The following is a 17,620-nucleotide window of genomic DNA, read 5'->3' on the forward strand; positions in this document are numbered from 1 at the left end:
GTTCTGGTGTTCCTTTCTCTATTCGCTTGTGAATACAGAGTGCCATGTAACTAATTAATCATGCTCATTATCTACTGCATTTCTAATATATGAAGCATGCTTTACTGAGATATGATATATGTATATGAAGAACAACGTTTGTGGGAGTAGCAATGGTAGGAGAAAAATCGGTAGGTTTCTTAGCGAGAGAATAGGCCTTTTGTCACGACCGCACTTGCTAAGGATAGCAAATTCGGGAAAACCGCGACTAAGGGAGGGAAATTAGGAGCGGGATTAGAAAAGGGGCATGTTTAGCTTCTTGATGACTCGACTTGTATAATGAAAACGATTGAAATTAACTAGAATTTAACGAAGGTCAAAAGGAACCGTACATAATATTATCCAAAAGAGGTACTCAACGAGTTTGAGTACATTATTAAATAATACATATTATTTGACAAGATAACATAATGTCTTTAGCAAAATCAGTGTTCGCAGCGGAATAACAATTTGAGTATATGTATGAAGACATATGCTCTACTCTGAGGTACTCATCCTAGATCGACAAAAGCTCCGCTTGCACACTACATCCTCGATCACAACTCAACCTGCAAATTTAAAAATACATGCAGGGCTAAGTACGGGAGTACTTAGTGGACACTTGCCGAAATTTACATACATGCATAATATTTTATTGTCAAGCCTTTCAACAGTAGTAAGATACGAGGGTTTTCCTTTAAAGACTCGTATTTACCAAAATATTATCATTTCTTTCATCAATAACCTGTACAGGTATTTTATATCATTAATCACCATTCGCCAACGACATTTCATTTTCTTCTCAGGTAATTAATGTATCTTAATTTCTTTATTTACTCAATATATATCTAATATATAATGCAGATTCATATATATATATATATAATTTCTGAGAAGATTCTTTATACATAGTAAGCTTTGATCCACAGGTTTCCATCTCTCACTCATTATTCACCTTCTTGCAGGTCTCTCAGATCCAAATCTTGAAAATTTGTGCAGTTAAGGATAGATTAAAGATTAATATTTTCGAACACAAACATCTCGGTCCCATCTCCCTCAATCTCGGTCCCTCTCTTTATTTATATAACACAAATCACTCCACTACCTCTTCCTTTATTAAAATTTAATGCCACTCAACATCATCTCTCTCTCAATCTTTATTAAAGCCAACATTCATTCTCTCAATATAATTATCGAGACTCTCTCTTTTTTTTTTTAAAAGCAGAACCCACCATCTCTCTCATTCTCACAATTAAAAACGCTGCTCAACTCTCTCTCTCAAAATCACGCTGCTCACATCTCTCTTTCTCTCGCTCAATTCCGGCGTCCTTCTTCCGGGCGAGTCATCGTTGGAAACCATCTCTCTCTCTCGCTCAATCCAGCCATCTCCTCCCTCGAACTTCCGCCGCCGCGGCTCTTCTCTTCAACGGCGAGGAGCGTCGCTTTCTGTTGCTCCGGCGACTCACAGCGAGGTCGCGGCGTGGAGCTGCTGCCGCTGACTACTGCTGTTCAGCTCTGGGACGCGACCAGCGGCGCTTGGCCTTCGGCCGCGCCGCCCCGCTCAGCCGCCTGGAACTGCTGCTGCTCGCCCGGAGTCGCGGCTGTTGCTGCTGTTCACCGAGGAGTCCGCCGACTGTTGCTGTTCGTCGAGTTGGCCGCCGACTGCTGCTGTTCTGGAGTTGGCCGCCGACTGCTGCTGTTCTGGAGTCGCGGCTGCTGTTGCCGAGTTCCGACAGCCACCACCGTCGTCGGCTGCCGCTGCCTCGCCCAAGGCCGACTTCTGCTGCCAAGCACCGAACGCCGCTGCTGTAGGGATGCCGTCGCCGCTCACTGCTCTCACGCACACGTTTGTGCCGACATGACGGAGGCAAGGGTCGAGCCATGATCTCTCGGCTCTATTGTTGCTGTTCGGTTAATGGCGAGAGACGGCAGCACACGTTGGCGCCGCCTCGTTCGTTCTCCTCCATTTCTAGTCATCTCTCGGCCCGACTGAATAGGGCCGCGTCCCTCGTTGTTTAAAAGCTAAGTTTTTCAAGTTTCGTTCTCCTCTTATTCTACGAATTATAGGTGTTGTTGTGCTAAGTAAAAGGCTGTGTTTGTTCTATAAGTTCTGGTGTTCCTTTCTCTATTCGCTTGTGAATACAGAGTGCCATGTAACTAATTAATCATGCTCATTATCTACTGCATTTCTAATATATGAAGCATGCTTTACTGAGATATGATATATGTATATGAAGAACAACGTTTGTGGGAGTAGCAATGGTAGGAGAAAAATCGGTAGGTTTCTTAGCGAGAGAATAGGCCTTTTGTCACGACCGCACTTGCTAAGGATAGCAAATTCGGGAAAACCGCGACTAAGGGAGGGAAATTAGGAGCGGGATTAGAAAAGGGGCATGTTTAGCTTCTTGATGACTCGACTTGTATAATGAAAACGATTGAAATTAACTAGAATTTAACGAAGGTCAAAAGGAACCGTACATAATATTATCCAAAAGAGGTACTCAACGAGTTTGAGTACATTATTAAATAATACATATTATTTGACAAGATAACATAATGTCTTTAGCAAAATCAGTGTTCGCAGCGGAATAACAATTTGAGTATATGTATGAAGACATATGCTCTACTATGAGGTACTCATCCTAGATCGACAAAAGCTCCGCTTGCACACTACATCCTCGATCACAACTCAACCTGCACATTTAAAAATACATGCAGGGCTAAGTACGGGAGTACTTAGTGGACACTTGCCGAAATTTACATACATGCATAATATTTTATTGTCAAGCCTTTCAACAGTAGTAAGATACGAGGGTTTTCCTTTAAAGACTCGTATTTACCAAAATATTATCATTTCTTTCATCAATAACCTGTACAGGTATTTTATATCATTAATCACCATTCGCCAACGACATTTCATTTTCTTCTCAGGTAATTAATGTATCTTAATTTCTTTATTTACTCAATATATATCTAATATATAATGCAGATTCATATATATATATATAATTTCTGAGAAGATTCTTTATACATAGTAAGCTTTGATCCACAGGTTTCCATCTCTCACTCATTATTCACCTTCTTGCAGGTCTCTCAGATCCAAATCTTGAAAATTTGTGCAGTTAAGGATAGATTAAAGATTAATATTTTCGAACACAAACATCTCGGTCCCATCTCCCTCAATCTCGGTCCCTCTCTTTATTTATATAACACAAATCACTCCACTACCTCTTCCTTTATTAAAATTTAATGCCACTCAACATCATCTCTCTCTCAATCTTTATTAAAGCCAACATTCATTCTCTCAATATAATTATCGAGACTCTCTCTTTTTTTTAAAAGCAGAACCCACCATCTCTCTCATTCTCACAATTAAAAACGCTGCTCAACTCTCTCTCTCAAAATCACGCTGCTCACATCTCTTTTTCTCTCGCTCGATTCCGGCGTCCTTCTTCCGGGCGAGTCATCGTTGGAAACCATCTCTCTCTCTCGCTCAATCCAGCCATCTCCTCCCTCAAACTTCCGCCGCCGCGGCTCTTCTCTTCAACGGCGAGGAGCGTCGCTTTCTGTTGCTCCGGCGACTCACAGCGAGGTCGCCGCGTGGAGCTGCTGCCGCTGACTACTGCTGTTCAGCTCTGGGCCGCGACCAGCGGCGCTTGGCCTTCGGCCGCGCCGCCCTGCTCAGCCGCCTGGAACTGCTGCTGCTCGCCCGGAGTCGCGGCTGTTGCTGCTGTTCACCGAGGAGTCCGCCGACTGTTGCTGTTCGTCGAGTTGGCCGCCGACTGCTGCTGTTCTGGAGTTGGCCGCCGACTGTTGCTGTTCTGGAGTCGCGGCTGCTGTTTCCGAGTTCCGACAGCCACCACCGTCGTCGGCTGCCGCTGCCTCGCCCAAGGCCGACTTCTGCTGCCAAGCACCGAACGCCGCTGCTGTAGGGAGGCCGTCGCCGCTCACTGCTCTCACGCACACGTTTGTGCCGACATGACGGAGGCAAGGGTCGAGCCGTGATCTCTCGGCTCTATTGTTGCTGTTCGGTTAATGGCGAGAGACGGCAGCACACGTTGGCGCCGCCTCGTTCGTTCTCCTCCATTTCTAGTCATCTCTCGGCCCAACTGAATAGGGCCGCGTCCCTCGTTGTTTAAAAGCTAAGTTTTTCAAGTTTCGTTCTCCTCTTATTCTACGAATTATAGGTGTTGTTGTGCTAAGTAAAAGGCTGTGTTTGTTCTATAAGTTCTGGTGTTCCTTTCTCTATTCGCTTGTGAATACAGAGTGCCATGTAACTAATTAATCATGCTCATTATCTACTGCATTTCTAATATATGAAGCATGCTTTACTGAGATATGATATATGTATATGAAGAACAACGTTTGTGGGAGTAGCAATGGTAGGAGAAAAATCGGTAGGTTTCTTAGCGAGAGAATAGGCCTTTTGTCACGACCGCACTTGCTAAGGATAGCAAATTCGGGAAAACCGCGACTAAGGGAGGGAAATTAGGAGCGGGATTAGAAAAGGGGCATGTTTAGCTTCTTGATGACTCGACTTGTATAATGAAAACGATTGAAATTAACTAGAATTTAACAAAGGTCAAAAGGAACCGTACATAATATTATCCAAAAGAGGTACTCAACGAGTTTGAGTACATTATTAAATAATACATATTATTTGACAAGATAACATAATGTCTTTAGCAAAATCAGTGTTCGCAGCGGAATAACAATTTGAGTATATGTATGAAGACATATGCTCTACTATGAGGTACTCATCCTAGATCGACAAAAGCTCCGCTTGCACACTACATCCTCGATCACAACTCAACCTGCACATTTAAAAATACATGCAGGGCTAAGTACGGGAGTACTTAGTGGACACTTGCCAAAATTTACATACATGCATAATATTTTATTGTCAAGCCTTTCAACAGTAGTAAGATACGAGGGTTTTCCTTTAAAGACTCGTATTTACCAAAATATTATCATTTCTTTCATCAATAACCTGTACAGGTATTTTATATCATTAATCACCATTCGCCAACGACATTTCATTTTCTTCTCAGGTAATTAATGTATCTTAATTTCTTTATTTACTCAATATATATCTAATATATAATGCAGATTCATATATATATATATATAATTTCTGAGAAGATTCTTTATACATAGTAAGCTTTGATCCACAGGTTTCCATCTCTCACTCATTATTCACCTTCTTGCAGGTCTCTCAGATCCAAATCTTGAAAATTTGTGCAGTTAAGGATAGATTAAAGATTAATATTTTCGAACACAAATCTTGAAAATTTGTAGCAGCACTGTAGCAACACTTTAGCAGCAGTTGTCATTAATCACCAAACGTCCCATTTTCTTCTTTTCTCCTTTATCTATCTTTTCCTTAAATTAGGGTGTTGGCAGATGGTAGGTGTAGGAAAATATTATTGGAATGATTGATGTGTATCTATAATAAATCTCTCATTGGTTCTGTATTAGAACTTTGGTATCGAGTTTTTCTAATGTCGAGCACTAGTATTCAGATACAGATTAATCGAATAATTCTTGTATCTGATATCTATATTGTCTTGTAAAAATCTAAATTAAAACTGTAGATTGATAAATTAAATCCATAGATTTAATTCGATCATCATTAAATTAAATCCGTAGATTTAATTAGCTACAAAGTCGGAAATAATTCACGACTTAAGGAACAATATGAATAATTATAAATAACCTCCATCTTGATTAATAAATAACACAACTTTGCTAAGTTGGTTATAACCTTGAATAATAATCATTCATTGATTCAAAGATTAACGTCGCGGTTTTAAACACGCGAAGATAAATAAATGCATACTGCTAGTGTAGCGACTCTGTTTCCAATTTACGTAATTCAGAATCATAGTTGAAAATTCATAAAGCGTTTCATTTACTAGAAATAGATTAATAAACACGCAATACTGGACTTAAATAAATATAAAAGAGCGGGTTGTTACATACTACCCCTCTTAACAAAAATTTCGTCCCGAAATTTGCATACCTATGTGAAAAGTTCTGGGTATTTTTCTTTCATTTGGTCCTCAAGTTCCCACGTTGCTTCTTCAGGTCCATGGTGTCTCCACAGTATTTTGACTGACGCGATCGATTTATTCCTCAACTCTTGCACCTTTCGATCTAGAATGGCTTCAGGTTTTTCCTCGTACGTCAAGTCCGGGTTAAGAATCATTTCCTCTTGGTGAATCACGTGTTTGGGGTCAAACACGTACCGTCTTAGTTGTGACACGTGGAACACATTGTGGACGTTTCCAAAGCTAGGTGGCAGCGCCAACCTATACGCTACGGGACCTATTCTTTCAAGGATCTCATAAGGTCCTACAAAACGGGGTCTGAACTTACCCTTAACACCGAATCTCACGGATGTACAGTTGGGCTAGTTTCTCCGATCCATGGGTAATTGGAATCGGTATAAAATGAGCGCACTTCGTGAGACGGTCTACTATTACCCAAATAGCTGTGTTGCCCCTATTTGTCTTGGGTAGACCCATCACGAAATCCATTGCTATGTGCTCCCACTTCCATTCTGGGATTTCCAATGGATGCAATTTCCCATATGGTCGTTGATGTAAAGCTTTCACTAGCGTTCTACAAACGAGGCTATATCTCGTTTCATCCCGTCCCACCAAAACTTCTGTTGTAGATCTTGGTACTTTTTGGTACTCCCGGGATGAGCGGTATAGGGCGTGTCATGAGCTTCACTCATGATCTCGTTTCTGAGTTCCTCGTTATGGGGAACCCACAATCTTCCTTCAAAAAGAATTGCGTTATCCGTTGCCTCTTGATAGCTTCCGGCAATATTTCAGGAAAAACTTCTGGAAAGTCTCGTACTATTGCCACATTTTCCACCCTCTTGTCTTCACTAGCTTCCCCGTTTAGGTAGACGAGATAAGCTGTGCTTCCTTCCTTCATCATCTCTTTTCTGGCTTGTAATGCGGATATCACTGGTACTCTTTTCTTCATACCGATGCCGTGAAATTCCGTCGGTTCCTTTCCAGGTGGTCGAAGAGAATTTTTTTTCGTTTACTACAAAGGATGGTGGCGTGATTCTCAGCTAGCCAGTCCATTCCTAAGATCATATCTACGTCCCACATGAGCAGAATATTAAGATTGTTCGCTACCATCTTAAGTTCTCCTATTTCAAATTCTACGTTCGAGCAAACATTTGTGGTGGTAGATCTTCCTCCTGAGGGTGTAGTGATTCTTAAGGCACGCTTAGCTCGTTCTGATTCGATTTCTACTGTATCTACGCAAGGGGCAGATATAAAAGAATGCGAGGCACCAGTATCGAACAGAATCATAATGGAAAAACCTTTAAGCTTGCCCATACCTGCCAGGTTTCCCTGGTTTTTCTCGGGCTGGTTTTGGGTGAGAGCAAAGGCTCTCGCCTGTTGCGGCAGCTTCTGTTGCTGTTGGCCCTGTTGGTGCTGGTGTTGGTATTGCTGCTGGTGTGGCTGTTGTTGGCGGGGCTGGTGTTGCCCTTGAACTGCTTGCAGGGGCTGAGCATAAATGGCCCTGATTGCCGTGCCCTGCTGTTTGTTGGGGCACTGTGAGGAGTAGTGGCCCTTCTGGCCACACGTGTAGCAACTGTCAGTTCCAGCCCTACAGACACCACGATGTGGTTTGTGGCATTTTGGACAAAGGGGAACTTCATTTTGTCTTTGGCTGTCTCCAGCCGGGGCAGGACCCTGTTGCTTCCCTTGTCCTTGTTGCTGATATTGTCCCAACGGCGCATTTCCTTGCCATGGCCTCTTGTTAGTCTGGTTTTCATTTCCTCCATGGTCGTTCCAATTGCGCTTCCCTTTAAAGTTCTGAGGGCGTGCAGGTGGGTTGGCTGGCGCTGAGGTCTGTGATGGAGCCAACCTTTCTACTGGCATCGCAGCTTCGATGTCCAGTGCCCTATTCAAAGACTCGGTGTATGAGAGTCCACCATGACTAGCTAAAGTCATCCGAATCTCGTGCCTCAGACCGGCACAAAATTTCTCCGCCATTTTCTCATCAGTATCCACCTGCTGCGGAGCATAACGCGATAGATCACAGAACTCTCTGTCATATTCCGTTACTGTCTTCTTCCCTTGTTTCAGGCTATAGAACTCAGCCTCCTTCTTCTTTCTGTAGCTTTTGGGAATATACTTATCGTATAATCCAGTCTTAAAGTCTTCCCAAGTATAAGCTGCCCATTGTTCGGGAGTCAGAGTCTTTCGGCGGGCTTCCCACCAAAAGTCAGCCGATCCGGCTAGTTGGAAAGACATGCACGAGAGTCGCTCCTCTTCAGTGCAGTGTAGAAAGTTGAAAATACGCTCCAAGGCGCGTACCCAAGCTTCGGCCTCGGCTGGGTCGCCTGTCCCAGTGAACGTGGGTGGATTCTGTCGAAGAAAAAGTTCTTCAGTCCTTCTAGCAGGGGGTGGAGGGGGTGGGGTAGGTTCCCTGTCGTTTTGCCGTCCTTCAGGTATTTCATCACGATTTCCATCGTTGTTAACGTTCCTCCTAGCGGGGCGACCTCGTTTAGGCGGCATTCTGAATTACAAACACCCATTTTAACACATTCTATACAGGAGTCTCTAAGGCAATTAATAAAGAACTGTTTATCAAATTTAACTTATCATGACTTCAAAACTAAGTTATTAACAGGATTCGTTGCATACACGAGTCACATTATTCAAAGTTACTACATTCTTAACTGACTCGTGAAGAATAAGAACCCGTAGAGAAACATAAAACATATACGAGATCGTCGCAGAAAGCCCATGCTAGGGTCATATATATATCATGGAAAATTGTCTCATCGAGGCTTTTACATCGTCAACCAAAACGTAAGTAAAGTCTATCCAGTACTTCCTATGATGTACCGGCTTATTAGCTAAGCAATCACAAAAGGGTACTTATTCACGGAACGTCCTAGAGACCAACGTTTCCGTACTAATGCTAGCTAGAGACAACATAAATAAAATCATAGTCATTGGAACGAATCATCGTTTCCGGAGTACATTCACAAGCTAAAAACTATCAAATCTGTGAATCCTGAGTTGCGGTATGACTGCTCCTCGGTGACGCCAGGGGGTCCTCCTCCGGATCCTCCTCGGGGTCATCCTCCGGATCCTCCTCGGGGTCCTCCTCCTCATCCTCGCCCGGCTCCCAGCTGGGCAACAGAGTCTCTCCCTGGCCCTCGCCTGTCTCCCGCATGATCTGGGCTGAGCGGAAGATATCGTCCACAATCTCACGGATCGGATGTTCTCTGGTGCTGATCCTGGCCGTGGCACGAGGCTCGGTTGGAGCTGGAGGTGGCACGGGTTCAGGACGAGTAATCCTCATCGTACCATACTGTGCTGTATCGTCATCCTCCTGCATAGGGTATTTGCCCCTATCTAGAAACTCCCTCATGTTGGCCATGACCCTGTCGACATCTGCCATGGCAGCCTCAAACCTTGCGTCTATCGTAGGTATCAGTGGTGGTGGAGGAGTAGTAGCTCGGATCACTGAGTCAGGAGGCGATGGGAAATCCCTGCGAGCCCGTGGACGAGAAGGGCCTGCCTCGTCATCATGCCTACCACGGCGCCCTAGAACTGAGGCACGTGGTGGAGGGTCTCGTGGCAAGGCCATCGGGGGCTCAGGAGCAGTAGCGGGTGCCTCCGCTGGCAAAGGTATCCCCACCTGTACGTAGTTTCCCGGAAGGATGTAGGGCCCTAGAGGGGCGCTGCCCCACAAGGTGAAACAGGCCTGAAGCTCCGCAATGAAGCTAGGGAAGTCTCCCATGAGGTCGTGGTAATCTTCTCGGCGAAAGATGTAGTGGGCAGAAATCTGCCTAGCCCATCCCTGCCACTCGGAAGGTAACAGTAAGATCAACCTCTGGATACCGTCATACCCTGATACTCCATGTGCACTCGCTTCGACCCAGTGTCTGTGAAAACCTGCGAGGAACTGTCCGAGGTTATCCCCGTGACATGGGGCATAAGTGCGGTAGGACCGCTCGACCTCCTCTGGACTAGCCCATGGGGGCAAGGGTCGTCGTCGAGTATAGGCAGTCCTCGCCATCTAACGAAAGAAGTTCTATCGTCAACTCAAAGTAAAACGTGACAAGTAACTAAAACGATATGGTTCCAAACATCTATACTTGGCAATCAAGAATCGGTTCGAAAATCATAACTCGTGAAATCTAGAAATCACAACATCGTCTAAATCTAGTATTCAAGCACATGTCATAGAGGTGATCTAAATCTAGTTCTCAAGCACAAAATCATAACTTGTATTAAGGACCTCCCTAATACTTAATCATAGATTAAGGATTCGACAATCATCATAAAGCTCTAGTGTCATGATCTACCGATCTTAGGGCTTGTTATGCGATGATGATATACTCTTAGATCTAGCAACGAGCAATAAAAGTTTCAACAAAATAAATTCAAAAGGCCAAGTCAATTCGAGATCTCATCGTAGAAAAACACTCGAATATTTAAACTATGCCCATGCTATCAACGTACTATTGGCGTTCGTTACGCTACTTAATCTCCATGCTCGTGGTTTCATCATGCGACTCTTCGTGTGATTCCTCTTTCTCTATTTCAACCGTCATTGTCGATGTCATCGTAACATGAAGAAAAAGTTAAGGCATCTCCCTAAGTTTTCTTCTATGTTCTTTCGTGTGAGTGAGCATATATATAACTTAATAGTTCTAAGTTCTTGTGATTCATACAATAGTCATACTTATTCATGCTTCATACATTTCAAGAAATTAACTTAATTAAAACTTGAAAGTACTTACCATAACCTCCGTTGAGCGTGACGAGATGTAGTGCCAAGCTTTTGTCAACTAGTTCAAAGGTGTATTAACTTACTTAATCTAGACTCAACTTAGAAGGAATGATTAGTACTCAGAGCAAAAGAAATGCTCTGATACCATTCTGTCACGACCGCACTTGCTAAGGATAGCAAATTCGGGAAAACCGCGACTAAGGGAGGGAAATTACGAGCGGGATTAGAAAAGGGGCATGTTTAGCTTCTTGATGACTCGACTTGTATAATGAAAACGATTGAAATTAACTAGAATTTAACGAAGGTCAAAAGGAACCGTACATAATATTATCCAAAAGAGGTACTCAACGAGTTTGAGTACATTATTAAATAATACATATTATTTGACAAGATAACATAATGTCTTTAGCAAAATCAGTGTTCGCAGCGGAATAACAATTTGAGTATATGTATGAAGACATATGCTCTACTCTGAGGTACTCATCCTAGATCGACAAAAGCTCCGCTTGCACACTACATCCTCGATCACAGCTCAACCTGCACATTTAAAAATACATGCAGGGCTAAGTACGGGAGTACTTAGTGGACACTTGCCGAAATTTACATACATGCATAATATTTTATTGTCAAGCCTTTCAACAGTAGTAAGATACGAGGGTTTTCCTTTAAAGACTCGTATTTACCAAAATATTATCATTTCTTTCATCAATAACCTGTACAGGTATTTTATATCATTAATCACCATTCGCCAACGACATTTCATTTTCTTCTCAGGTAATTAATGTATCTTAATTTCTTTATTTACTCAATATATATCTAATATATAATGCATATTCATATATATATATATATAATTTCTGAGAAGATTCTTTATACATAGTAAGCTTTGATCCACAGGTTTCCATCTCTCACTCATTATTCACGTCTCTCAGATCCAAATCTTGAAAATTTGTGCAGTTAAGGATAGATTAAAGATTAATATTTTCGAACACAACCATCTCGGTCCCTTCTCCCTCAATCTCGGTCCCTCTCTTTATTTATATAACACAAATCACTCCACTACCTCTTCCTTTATTAAAATTTAATGCCACTCAACATCATCTCTCTCTCAATCTTTATTAAAGCCAACATTCATTCTCTCAATATAATTATCGAGACTCTCTCTTTTTTTTTAAAAGCAGAACCCACCATCTCTCTCATTCTCACAATTAAAAACGCTGCTCAACTCTCTCTCTCAAAATCACGCTGCTCACATCTCTCTTTCTCTCGCTCGATTCCGGCGTCCTTCTTCCCGGCGAGTCATCGCTGGAAACCATCTCTCTCTCTCGCTCAATCCAGCCATCTCCTCCCTCGAACTTCCGCCGCCGCGGCTCTTCTCTTCAACGGCGAGGAGCGTCGCTTTCTGTTGCTCCGGCGACTCACAGCGAGGTCGCCGCGTGGAGCTGCTGCCGCTGACTACTGCTGTTCAGCTCTGGGCCGCGACCAGCGGCGCTTGGCCTTCGGCCGCGCCGCCCCGCTCAGCCGCCTGGAACTGCTGCTGCTCGCCCGGAGTCGCGGTTGTTGCTGCTGTTCACCGAGGAGTCCGCCGACTGTTGCTGTTCGTCGAGTTGGCCGCCGACTGCTGCTGTTCTGGAGTTGGCCGCCGACTGCTGCTGTTCTGGAGTCGCGGCTGCTGTTGCCGAGTTCCGATAGCCACCACCGTCGTCGGCTGCCGCTGCCTCGCCCAAGGCCGACTTCTGCTGCCAAGCACCGAATACCGCTGCTGTAGGGAGGCCGTCGCCGCTCACTGCTCTCACGCACACGTTTGTGCCGACATGACGGAGGCAAGGGTCGAGCCATGATCTCTCGGCTCTATTGTTGCTGTTCGGTTAATGGCGAGAGACGGCAGCACACGTTGGCGCCGCCTCGTTCGTTCTCCTCCATTTCTAGTCATCTCTCGGCCCGACTGAATAGGGCCGCGTCCCTCGTTGTTTAAAAGCTAAGTTTTTCAAGTTTCGTTCTCCTCTTATTCTACGAATTATAGGTGTTGTTGTGCTAAGTAAAAGGCTGTGTTTGTTCTATAAGTTCTGGTGTTCCTTTCTCTATTCGCTTGTGAATACAGAGTGCCATGTAACTAATTAATCATGCTCATTATCTACTGCATTTCTAATATATGAAGCATGCTTTACTGAGATATGATATATGTATATGAAGAGAGTGAACTAAGATAGCATGAAATACCTTGAATGGTTTTGTTGGTTTGTTATTGTTTGAATGAACTGATACTTGAAAATGCTTTGGCAGAGAATGATGAAGAGCAGTGCAGTCTTTCCTCTTTTTGCTAGGAACGTTTGTGGAATGGGAATGAGGAGATTATGCTTGGTGATTTCTCGATGGAAGGAGTAGATTTTGTTGCTGTGATGAAGAGGGTGAATGAGGATGGCTTTATACTGAACTTAAGGAGAGCTGATTACTGTGAAAAGATGATGAATAGTGTGGCTAAATTGAGGCGTGGTTGAAGAATTTAATTGATGAGATTTTCTGCTGACAATTGAGATTTGTCTGTTGAATATTTTCTTTGACTATGTTGGAGTGAAATAAAAACTAAGCACGGGTGAGAATAGAGTGGCTGAAGTGGACTTGAAGTGTTGGATGGGCGACACTGTTGAATACTGTAGCAGCACTGTAGCAACACTTTAGCAGCAGTTGTCATTAATCACCAAACGTCCCATTTTCTTCTTTTCTCCTTTATCTATCTTTTCCTTAAATTAGGGTGTTGGCAGATGGTAGGTGTAGGAAAATATTATTGGAATGATTGATGTGTATCTATAATAAATCTCTCATTGGTTCTGTATTAGAACTTTGGTATCGAGTTTTTCTAATGTCGAGCACTTGTATTCAGATACAGATTAATCGAATAATTCTTGTATCTGATATCTATATTGTCTTGTAAAAATCTAAATTAAAACTGTAGATTGATAAATTAAATCCATAGATTTAATTCGATCATCATTAAATTAAATCCGTAGATTTAATTAGCTACAAAGTCGGAAATAATTCACGACTTAAGGAACAATATGAATAATTATAAATAACCTCCATCTTGATTAATAAATAACACAACTTTGCTAAGTTGGTTATAACCTTGAATAATAATCATTCATTGATTCAAAGATTAACGTCGCGGTTTTAAACACGCGAAGATAAATAAATGCATACTGCTAGTGTAGCGACTCTGTTTCCAATTTACGTAATTCAGAATCATAGTTGAAAATTCATAAAGCGTTTCATTTACTAGAAATAGATTAATAAACACGCAATACTGGACTTAAATAAATATAAAAGAGCGGGTTGTTACACCTTTGCCTTTAAAGCATTTGAATATCAGTAATCATCATATTAATACCCACTGATTCTTCCTTGGAGGACAACAATGAGCTCCTATAATCAGTTGAGTGGACATAGATTGATATTTCCAAAGCAGTCTCAAAGGAGGAAGGCGACTCCATTTTAAGGCTTTGCTTAGTAGGCCGACAAGAGGTGGCTCTAGTATCAGGATTTTCTATATAGGAAGAATGATCGCCTAAAGAGATAGTGTCTTTAGATCGACTGAGGTAGGAATTCCATTTAGAAACCATATTTGAGAAAGTAGTGCCGTGATGGCTAGCCAAAAATTGAATGAGGTTGTACCTTAAATAGCGCTATTTAAATAATTAGAGTGGAAAAATTGAATGGGGTTGTACCTTAAATAGCCTTATATAGTGTAATACTGTTTCCTCGAGCTAAGTTTAGAATAATTTTGAACTTAGATTTAAGATGATTCACGCCGGATTGAGAAAAAGAATTTATTTTAATTCCAACAAAAATGATTTACAAAAGCATTTGTAAATTTAGTTATTAAATTTATATGCATTGGATATTTATTTAATTAAGCATTCAAGCATTTATATGGGTTGGGTTTTAAATTTTCATTTTTGGCCTTATGTTTTAATTACCTTTGAGTAACAAGATGAAGCCCATTAAGCCCACTAATCCTTAAGCCCAAGTTCATTGAGCCCAAACATGACTATTCCCTAGATATTTTGCTAATTACAATTAGCAAAATATCACAATGTTTAAGGAATTGTGGAGAGGGTCATCCACGCAGCCTTCCATGTGCACATCACTTCTTCTTAAAGTAGCCTCATTCCTCTTGATTTTTCACCCTCCTCGGCAAGAGAAACAAGTTCATTCTCAACAATTCAGCCGATTTTCATCTTGGAATTTCTACTTCTCAACTCATTCGCCCCTAAAGAGAAACGCAGCAACGTTAGTAAGTTCTTCTCAACTTTGAGATTCCTCTATTTCATTCGGAGACCAGTTCATATCATGATCGAACAAAATGATATTTCAAAAACACATGTTCATATACTATGTTCATGTTTATATGCTTGCAATAGAAACTTGTCTGTATTAAAAGAATAAAATAAAAGGTAGAATTTTTTAGTTGGTTTTTGGCTGCGTTGGGTCTGAGGTGCCGAGTCGGAGGGTATTGTTGTTGTCGGCGGCGACCTCGTCGTGTGTCGCCGGAGTAAGAGAGAATCAGAGGTAGAGTAAGGGCGGTGGTGGCTAAATTTGGGGATCTAAGGCTCGGCGGAGGCGTGGCCTGTGGGTCGCGTTTCCGTCAGATCTGGAGGAGAGGAGAGTGAGGGTAGCGGCTGTGGCTTGCTGCGGTCGCCGAAAACAGAGGGAGGTGACGGCGCTTCGCCGTTGCCAAGGAGGTGATCGGCGTGAGCTGTACTGGTGGGCTGAGAAAGAGAGAGTCGTGAGGTGTACTGAAGTTGGGAGAAGAGCGAGAGATGAGAGCAGAGTAGGGAGATGAGAACAGAGCAGAGCAGAGCTGGAGAGGCAGAGCAGAGCGAGAAGGCAGAGCAGAGCTGGAGGGGCGGAGCAGAGCTGAAGAGCAGAGCTGAAGAGTAGAACTGAAGAGCAGAAGTGAAGAGCAGAGCTGAAGAGCAGAGCTGACTAGCAGAGCTGAAGAGTAGAGCTGAAGAGCAGAGCTGAAGAGCAGAGCTGACTGGCAGAGCTGAAGAGCAGAGCTGACTAGCAGAGCTAAAGAGCAGACCTGTATAGCAGAGCTGGGATGCCAGAGCTGAAAGATCAGAGCTGAATGTTAGAGCTGAAAGATCGGAGCTGAATACCAGAGCTGAGAGAGCAGAGCTGGAATGCCAGAGCTGAAAGATCAGAGCTGAATGCCAGAGCTGGGATACCAGAGCTGGAGAGCAGAGCTAGGATACCCTAGCTGAGAGACCAGAGCTGGGAGACCAGAGCTGGTTGAGCAGAGCAGAGTAGAGCAGAGTATAGTTGAGCAGAGTAGAGAGTAGTAAAACAGAGCAGAGAAAGGGGGGAGAGGCGGCGAAGCCATGGGCTGCCTTTGTTGTTATTTTGGACTTGTACATTTTAAGTAAACACTTATATGCTTAAGTATGGAATGAGTCATGCATTGCATCATGATTTAATTGGTTATTTATAATTTCCAATTACAAAAGAAAGATGAGTAAGAATATTGTTGGTGTTCTTAACTCAAGAGAATTGTTTTCAATTATTTATTCATAAATTTTGAAAATCCGGCTAAGTGAATCATAGAATGTTAAGCACTTTACCGTGACTTGAGTTTAGATTTAAAGAGACCTATTAAGAATAGATTTCTTGTAGGCCTTGAACATCAGGAGGATTAGCACTGCTATTTCGATTCAGAGATTAAGTTAAACGACAGGCTTTGCCTAAATAGGTGGGCTTGTTTTCCAAATGTATGATTGAGCTAATGAGCTTAAATGTTCGTGAAATATAAACTGTTTATCCAATAAAATATTTTTGTGCACTCTACCATGTTTAAGGCTCGCCACAACGAATCAATTGAGGTTCTCTTATACCTAACACGTTATTTGACAATTGTTTACACTTGTTAACTGACTCGGTGGGTTGATCTCCATCGGGCACTAACCAGAGGCGTTATAAGGGTGCTCGACGGGATGTGTTCCAGAGCATAGTTATGATAGGCCTGTTTGGATTAATTTCCGAGGTTAATTATACTTGGCTGGGTTACGCCCTCAGTTCAAGTCAGCGGGAGACAGAGATCCGTCGGTGGCTAAAAGGTCCGGGATCACAGCGAGTAACAGAATGGAGTGTGCAAACGCGCGCAAAATAATTAAGTATTATATGAAATGTTTTAACATGCTTATAAGCCGTTGTGTATCGTTGTGTATAGTGGTGTTATCTATGATACGTATCATAGACAACGGTTTTAAAACCGTTATGTATGTGAGAATAGATAACGATACGAGACGCTCATACATAACGGAATGAAACCGTTATCTATAATGATTATACATAACGGTTTATACCGTTATGTATGAGGATTTTTCCGTTATGTTTTGTATTTTTTTTGTTTTTTTTCCTATCATAGTTAACAGTTTTTTTTCTATACATAACGGTATGAAACCGTTATCTATAATGATTATACATAACGGTTTATACCGTTATGTATGAGGATTTTTCCGTTATGTTTTGTATTTTTTTGTTTTTTTTCCTATCATAGTTAAAAGTTTTTTTTTCTATACATAACGGTATGAAACCGTTATCTATAATGCTTATACATAACGATTTATTACCGTTATGTATGAGGATTTTTCCGTTATGTTTTGTATTTTTTTTGTTTTTTTTCTATCATAGTTAACAGTTTTTTTTACTTTTTATAACGGTTTTTACCGTTATCTTTGCTAGAAATACATAACGATTTTTTTGTACTTTTTATATTGTTATGTATTTCAACTACAACTAGCATATTTAATATTTTTTC

This window comes from Salvia miltiorrhiza, unplaced genomic scaffold, assembly GCF_028751815.1.
Source record: "Salvia miltiorrhiza cultivar Shanhuang (shh) unplaced genomic scaffold, IMPLAD_Smil_shh original_scaffold_265, whole genome shotgun sequence".
Lineage (NCBI taxonomy): Eukaryota > Viridiplantae > Streptophyta > Magnoliopsida > Lamiales > Lamiaceae > Salvia > Salvia miltiorrhiza.